Genomic DNA, 8607 nt, shown 5'->3' with positions numbered 1-8607 from the left:
AATAGCCTGTCAATGGCAAAGAAATTTGTGGATAAATGTTCAAAATAAATATAACAGGGGGCATCTGAGTGGCTCAGTGGTTAAGCATCTGCCTTCAATTAAGGCTGTGACCCCAGGGTTGAGCCCTAGGTCATGTCCGGCTCCCTGCTCAGCAGGGAGTCTGCTTATCCCTCTCCCTCTGCTCACCGCCCCCCGCACCTCCCCCTGCTCCTGTCATGCATGCGCAATCTCTCTCTCTCTCTCAAATAAATAAATAAAATCTTAAAAAAAACAAAATAAATATAATGGGTTAAAAAAACAAAGCTAACATTATGATTTTCAAATTAATCAAGTATACATTGCTCTAAGCTCTTGAGATAAATTTCTTGGCTATCAGGCAAGAGAAAGAACAGCAGAAATAAGAGGGAGGGAGGAAAGATGGGAGGAAAGAATCCAGAAAGAGAGAAACAGAGACAGAGACAGAAAACATAAAAATTAGTGGATGAACAAAAAAAGACAAATGGCTGGAGATTCAGAGGAACAAAGACGTGAACATACACACCAAGGAAGAGGAGGAGGAAGCTCTTTAGTTACAAAGGACTCAGTGTAGGAGAAAAATACGATGGAGGTAGACTCACAAAGGAGAATAAGAAAAAAATAAGCAAGAAGGGGAAAAAAGAAAAAGACCAGAGAAAGATGATCAGTAATTTTTCAAGTATTGGTGCAAAAAATTTATTCTGTTTCACAGTATCAGCCAGTGAAATTCAAAACATATAATTGCTCATTATCAAAACTACTTGAAATTTTGATTAAACTGCTAGCCAATATGCTAACTTTGTGATTTTCTCTAATCCTGGTGAAGTTGTCTTCTGAATTTGAAAATCATAATTTGCCAAGGGAAAATTATTATTTTAGGTGCAGCTAAGGAGTCCAGAACACAATTATCATGAGGGACTGGGTGTGAGATTTGGTGGATTCTCCATTTCTGTTTTAGTGTTTAACTATTGTCATAGAAGAGAAATGACCAGAAGAAAGCTATAGTTGTTAATAATCTAGAGCTTAGCAACTTAAAATACACCAAAGCAGGAAAATCTTATTGGTAAATAACAATGCATGTGTTGTGTCTATTTGGACTTCTACTTAAGCAAAGGAGAAGGGGCTACTCAGGAGAAATAAAGGGAATAAAGCCCATTGCTGTTGGAGTTCAAGGTGTCTAAAATAAAAAGAATTCTATATGGCGCTGTAGAGAACACTTCAATGGTAATTCACCCCCCCACCCAAGCTGAGGCAGAAGAAAAAAATAAGACAAAAAATAAGCTCAGTATTTTCACATGTAGATTTAAATATTAAAAGCATCAACAGTTATGAAGTTCTAAGATACGACATGGCCTGAAATCCCGGTGAGTGGTCAAATGTTCTATTTCTTTCAGGTAAACGTGAATAAATAAGTTCAGGCGATGTAGACAGTTTAGATTTTATTTGTTTGTTTGTTTGTTTGTTTATTTACCAGAGAGAAAGAGCATGAGCAGGAGGAGCGGCAGGCAGAGGGAGAGGGAGAAGCAGACTCCCCACTGAGCAGGGAGCCCAATGTGGGGCTCTATCCCAGGACTCCGAGATCATGACCTGAGTGGAAGGCATCTGAGCCACTCAGGTGCCCCCAGAGTAGACAGTTTAAAAACAAAGGGTAAATGAAGTTTTATGAGTTCATTTGGTTTGTAGAAATTCAACTATGTAGTTATGTGTTATTTTCCTGTATGCATATTATTCTCCAACAAATAGTCATTTTTTAATCAGATCGTTATGTACTATTATTTCATTAATATTAAAATATTTATTAAATATCCACATATATGTTCTCCTCTACCAATACCAAAGGAGGTAAAGCACATAGATATAGCCCCAGTCTTGTACTTTTCTTTCACAATTAGATAACGTATGTGAAGAGAGACATAAAACAGACCAACAGACACTTGTTGAGCTGACCACTGATTGACATGAGTGCTACATATCTTTGTATACGATAACACCACAGCTAAGTAGTAGCACCTTTTCTTTAATATCATCTGTTTATACTTTGTCTCTGAGTAATTGTCCATGGATCATTTAGAAGTAGTAGCTGTTCAGGGGCGCCTGGCTGGCTCAGTCAGTGGAGTCTGTGACTCTTGATCTTGGGGTTGTAAGTTCAAGCCCCATGTTGGGTGTAGGGATTACTTGAAAATAAAATCTTAAAAAAAAAAAGGAGTATGTGTTGAGAATGCCAATTATCTTTCCAAAGCTTATCAAATTAATAACTCATTATTAATGGCATACAATGTGCTCTGTTCTCTTTCTTATTCCTTTAACCCAATGTTTCTAAAACTTCAGTCTTTCACTTATTATCTTCACAATTTTTGCAATATCATCATACCTACTGTGCTATTATTTTAAAAATAATTTTAACTCATATTCCTTTCATTGTAATACCTACTTTAACCTAGTCTTAAACATTGATATCTAGAGAGTTGCAGATTTGTTTTTTTAAAAAAAGGTGTGTCTAGGTATTCTCAACTAAAATAATCACGTGAGCCCCCAGTGATTATGCTAACCATACTTGAATAACCACACTGTTAAATCAGCTTTGTTATCACCTAGCAAGAATGATAAATGTACCAACATAGAATCCTGCCCTGTAGAACATAAGCTGCTCTATATTCTATCTCAAAAGGTAGTCTTATTTTTTGTAATCTCTTATAAGTAGACACATTCCAAGATACATATAGCAAAGAATATGTAAGGAAATCTGAGCTTCTTAATTTAACTATTTCGCAGATCAAAATATCTCTTAAAAATTCATCTCTGTGTTTTTCTTTAAAGTTCTTCAGATTGATTTAGTAATTATTGATAATTCTTTTTATTATATAATAATAATAATAATTAATAATTATTACTTATCATTAATAATAATGATAATTGATAATAAATATCTGATAATAATGACACAAATATATTGCTGTCTCTTAATTTTTAACATGCAGAACAGTGTAAATCAAACAACATTCGTGGAGTTTAAATAATAAGGAAAGAATTGGATCTGGAGAATAAATGAGGCTCTCTTTGCTCATTTATTCAACAAGTGTCTACTGAATGCATATTATGTGTCTGCCCTTTTTCTAGGTGCTAAAGATGCATCAATAAAAAAACTGTTAAGGGCGCCTGGGTGGCTCAGATGGTTGAGTGTCTGCCTTCGGCTCAGGTCATGATCCCAGGGTCCTGGGATCGAGTCCCACATCGGGCTCCTTGCTCGGTGGGGAGTCTGCTTCTCCCTCTCCCTCTGCCTTTCCCCCTGCTTGTTCTCTCTCTGTCTCTCTCGCAAATGAATAAATAAAATCTTTAAAAAATAAATAAATAAATAAACTGTTAAAAATTGATAAAACCACTGTTATCATGCATACATAAGGATTATTGTAATACAAAATCTTATGGAAAACTTTTAAGATACACATTTGTCTTTGATATACTCCCACCAGTGTTTTTTAGTATCTCATTCCTTAATTTTGAAAATCTCCAAATTCTTAATTAATATTTTAATTCATATTTATAATTATTAAAAATATTCTCAGCAAGACTATGGACTCTGAGAAACAAACTGAGGGTTCTAGAGGGGCGGGGGGTGAGGGGGGATGGGTTAGCCTGGTGATGGGTATTAAAGAGGGCATGTTCTGCATGGAGCACTGGGTGTTATATGCAAACAATCATGGAACACCACATCAAAAACTAATGATGTAATGTATGGTGATTAATATAACATAATAATAAAAAAATATTCTCAGCATTTGTGTATAATAAAATATTTCTAACCTATAGAAAAGTGCAGACAATAATATAAGACTTTATTCTTCCATTTGTTCAGACTAAAAACATTGGGGTCACTGATTCCTTTCACTTACTATGCTTCATATTACTGCAATATCATTGTACCAACTATGCTATTATTTGAAAACTTACTTTAAAACTGATTCATTTTCCTCTCATTCTAATACTACTTGATTCCTCACCTTTACTAACACCTCTCAAATTATGTTGAATGTACCTTCAAAATATATCCGGAATCTACAACTTCTCATCATCCCACTGCTGCCATCTTGGTCCAAGACACCATCGTCTGTTGCCTGAATTATTACAATAGCCTCAGAGTGGATCTGCCAGCTTCTGCCCTTGCCCTCCTCCTCACACATAGTGTAGCCTCAAAACAGCACTCAGAAGAATGCTGTTAAAATGTAAGGCAGATAATATTCTTCCTCTGCTCAAATCACTACCATGAATTATCATCTCATATAGAATAAAAGCCAGAGCTCTTAATATTCTATTTCTACAAGTTGTCTTTTTGTAGGTAGTTATTTCATTTTCACTGTTAGATGATACCCTCTAGTAAGAAAATAACTCATTTTATTAATCTACTCTTTTATCTATGGACATTTGGGAGCCTTTCATTTGCTTTGCTATTATAAATAATGCTGACATAAGAAATGCTAAAGGAAAGGGGCGCCTGGGTGGCTCCGTCAGTTAAGCGTCTGCCTTCTGTGCAGGTCAGGATTCCAGTGTCCTCTCTGCTCAGTGGGGAGTCTGCTTCTCCATCTCCCTCTACCCCTCCCCCTTGGCTGTATGCTTTCTCTCTCAAATAAATAAATAAAATCTTTTTAAAAAAATTAAGCATATATTTATTCAGTTCCCTAGCAATTACATTCCTAGGTATTTACCCAAGAGAAATGGAAACGTATGCTTATAATCTGACTTGTACAGAATATTTATGCAGATTTATCTACAATAACCCCAAATAGAAACAATCCAGTGGCCATCAGTGAGTGTGATATACAATAGAAAATTAATTAACAACAAAAATGAAGAAACTGCTGTTACATGCAAAAAACGGTTGAATCTGTAGGGGCAAGAGCAGGCTGCCCTAAGATAAGCAACTTTGGCATGGAAATTATCTTGACTTAAAAGCAATCAAAACCTAGTTGTTTTCAGAAAACAACCTCCCCAGACGCTGAGAGGCAGGTTCTGAGGCTGCAGCACCTGGCTGAGTCTGGGTGACGGTGGCCCGCAGTTCCTGCACGGTTGTCCAGGATAAACCAGAAACATGGGAAAACCAATGGAAATGTTTTAAAGTACTTCTCTTTAATCACTTTTGTATTCAGCTTCCTTGATCTGTGGAACTTATTATTTTACAGAGTATTTTAATATACCTTATGATTGGGAAAGAATGCCAAGATGGTATCTGCTTTTGGCAAGATGCTTCGGCTGTGCAGTGATTGAGGATACCTGGCACTATTTCCTGCATAGGCTCTCACTTCACAAAAGAATATATAAATATATTCATAAAGTTCATCATGAGTTTCAGGCTCCATTTGGAATGGAAACTGAATATGCACATCCCTTGGAAACTCTGATTCTTGGAACTGGGTTTTTCATTGGAATCATGCTTTTATGTGATCATGTCATTCTCCTTTGAGCATGGGTGACTATTCATTTGATAGAAACTATTGATGTCCATAGTGGTTATACATTCCTCTCAACCCTTTAAATCTGATCCCTTTCTATGCCGGTTCTCAGCATCATGATTTCCACCACATGAACTTCATCGGAAACTATGCTTCAACATTTACATGATGGGATAGAATTTTCAGAACAGACTCTCAATTTATTGCCTACAATGAAAAGATGAAGAAGATTGAGAAAACAACTGAATAAATATCTCATCTAAACCTTCCTGAACATACACACTTTCCTGAATTGAAGCGAGTAGCTAACATTGCTTCTGTGGAGCAGAAATAAACATGTGTCTTGGCTGCTAAGTGATACAAAGAACATTAACAACCTTTAATTATCTTCCTAGTGGGAACTTTTTCTACTTTACATAAAAGTTCTGTATGTGTAGAAATAAGTATATATTTAAGTACAATTTTCATGAGGAAGTTGTAAAGGCCATGTTGCTAGCCTTACAGAAAGGTTTTAAGTAATGGAAGAAGTATTAATTTCTGTCTTTCCCCCAGTAATACCATAGGCCTGAAGTTGAAATTGGTCTTTAAAATCTTTTAAATATATAGTGGCCATTTCAGAAACTCTTAGTAGGGTGTTGGCCTCATATTGAACTTTAAACATTTTTTAGAATTTGCCTAAACATCAAAGTATCATGGGTTGAACCATATCAATTGACAGTGAGTGAGGTTGCCGAATCAGGAATAGCCAGTACCAAGAACTTCACTCTTGTCCTGAGCCGACCAGTTTGGGGTGATTCTCTTTCTTTGAGAAGTCTTTTGGGATTGCACTGTACTACTAGTATCTATAAATTAAGGCATTTCTGAATTGTTGTAAGTGGAATATTTTAGTCTAAAGGTTTTCGGGTTACTTGAATTTTTTAAAAAATTGAGCTTTATTTCTGCTATTGACGCTTTCATTTTTGTATTTCAAGTTTTCATTATACTTAAAACTGTATCTTGAAATGTGAACTGACGTGCTGTATTTGCACTTTGAACTATTGAAATAAATGTGATTTTTTTTGTCTGAAAAAAAAAAAGAAAAAAGAAAACAACCTCCCCCCTCCACTACCTGCCTGTACCAGGAAGAGAACCATTAACAGAGATTCCTCTTTACCTAAGAAACTTATCTGCAGAACAGGGCAACCTTTATTTTCCAAACATCTCTCACCTTCCTGCTAATGGTCTTCCTTTGCTTTGTATACCCAGACCTCTACCCCTCTCCTTAGCTCAGATAAACTTCATGTTGCCTGACTGTCTGTGGAATTCTATGTCTATGTGGATTCCCTATACCTATAAAGGTAAATTTGATTTTCTATGTGGATTCTGTATACCTATGAAGGTAGATTTTATTTTCTTCCTATACTTATGAAGGTAAATTTGATTTTCTCCTGTTAATCTGTTTCATGGCAATTTGACTCTCTTAGTCCATCTAGAAGGACCTTGAGGAGTAACAGAAATTTCTTCTCCCCCAACAAATCTCAGAAACATTCTTTTGAGGGAAAGAAGCCAACACAAAAGAATGTGTACTATATAATTTCATTTATATAAATTCTAGAACAAATAAAACCAGTCTATGCTGATAGAACTCACATCAATTGTTGCCTGGAGGAAGGAATTGACTACGAAGAAGTACAGGGGAATTTTCTGGAGTTATGTAAATGTTCTATATTTTGATTGTGGAAATGGTAGCACATGTATATATGTTCATTAAAACTCATGCAATTGGGGTGCCTGGGTGGCTCAGTCATTTAAGCATCCGACTCGTGATTTTGGCTCAGGTCCTGATCTCATGGGTCTTGGGATTGAGCCCCATGTTCAGCTCTGCACTCAGCGGGGAGTCTGCTTGAGATTCTCTCTCTGCTCCTCCCCCATCTCACTCTCTCTCTCAAATATATAAATCTTAAAAAAAACCTCATTGAACTGCACACTTAAAATCTGTGCATTTTATTCTAAACAAGTTACTCCTCAGTAAAGTTTATTTTAAAAATAATACTACTAGAAACATATAGGAGTCATTTTTTTTAAAAAGATTTTATTTATTTGAGAGCATGAGAGAAAGAGAGAGCGAGCACAGGGAGAGGGAGAGGAAGAAGGATGAGCACACTCCCTGCTGAGCGTGGAGCCGGATAGGAGGCTGGGTCCCAGGGCCCCGAGATCATGACCTGAGCTGAAATCAAGTTTGGACACTTAACTGACTGAGCCACCCAGGTGCCCCTATACATATACATTTTTGTCCATATCACATATGTGTACATTTTGTGCTGGCTCCAGATATACACGGTATACCTAGAAATGGAAATCTTCTGTCTTAGAGTTTGCAGATGTTTAGTTTTACAAGATAATGTGAGACTGATCTTCAAAACAACTTACCAACTGGCACTAGCAGTGTATAAGAGTTCCTATTGATCTACGTCTTCATTAGCACTTGGTATTTTCTGATTTCTTAATTTTTCCAATAGGTAGTGGGTAAGAATGTTACCTCACTATGGTCTTATTTTAAATTTTGATTAGTAATAAGGTGGAATATTTTTTCCCACTTATTGACCATTTGTGTTTTCTCTAAAGTTACAGTTCAAGTATTCTATTTGTCTACTATTTCTCATTGACTTTGTAGAAGTTCTACATGTTGTTAACCTTCATTTATTTATTTATTTATTTATTTATTTATTTATTTATTTATTTATTTATTGAGAGAAAGCAAGTGCACATGTGAGTGGGGGCAATTGGGGGGGAGTGGGAGAGAGAGAATCCCAAGCTGGCTCTATGCCCAGTGTGGAGCCTGATGAGGGGCTTGACCTCATGCCCCTGAGATCATGCCCTGAGCCAAAATCAAGAGTTAGATGCTTAAAGCAACTGAGCCACCCAGGTATCCCCATGTTGTTAACCTTAAAAATAAAACTTCCAGTTATTTTTTTACCAAAAGATGAGTTTTTTCAGCAGTAGCAAAGAATTGTGATCTGGGACAAGCTAGCTATGGCAAAGTCCGTAGCCAAGCCCAACAAACAAAGGAGAGGTAAGCTCTTATATAGAGGAAAGGGAGAAGTTGGGAAGGCTGTTATAAACAAAAAGTCCATTGACATTAATTGGGAATGGGAAGTATAGTAGTTTT

The 8607-nt window shown here is 36.4% G+C and overlaps 1 pseudogene; it reads left to right on the top strand.

The window, feature by feature from the left end:
• The first annotated feature begins 499 nt into the window (after positions 1–499).
• On the top strand, positions 500–5853 carry LOC113909330 (annotated as a pseudogene).
• Positions 5854–8607: the final 2754 nt, after the last annotated feature.

Source organism: Zalophus californianus, chromosome 6 (genome assembly GCF_009762305.2).
Source record: "Zalophus californianus isolate mZalCal1 chromosome 6, mZalCal1.pri.v2, whole genome shotgun sequence".
NCBI lineage: Eukaryota > Metazoa > Chordata > Mammalia > Carnivora > Otariidae > Zalophus > Zalophus californianus.
The sequence above is the reverse complement of the archived record's forward strand: the minus strand, read 5'-3'. Positions and strand labels throughout refer to the sequence as shown.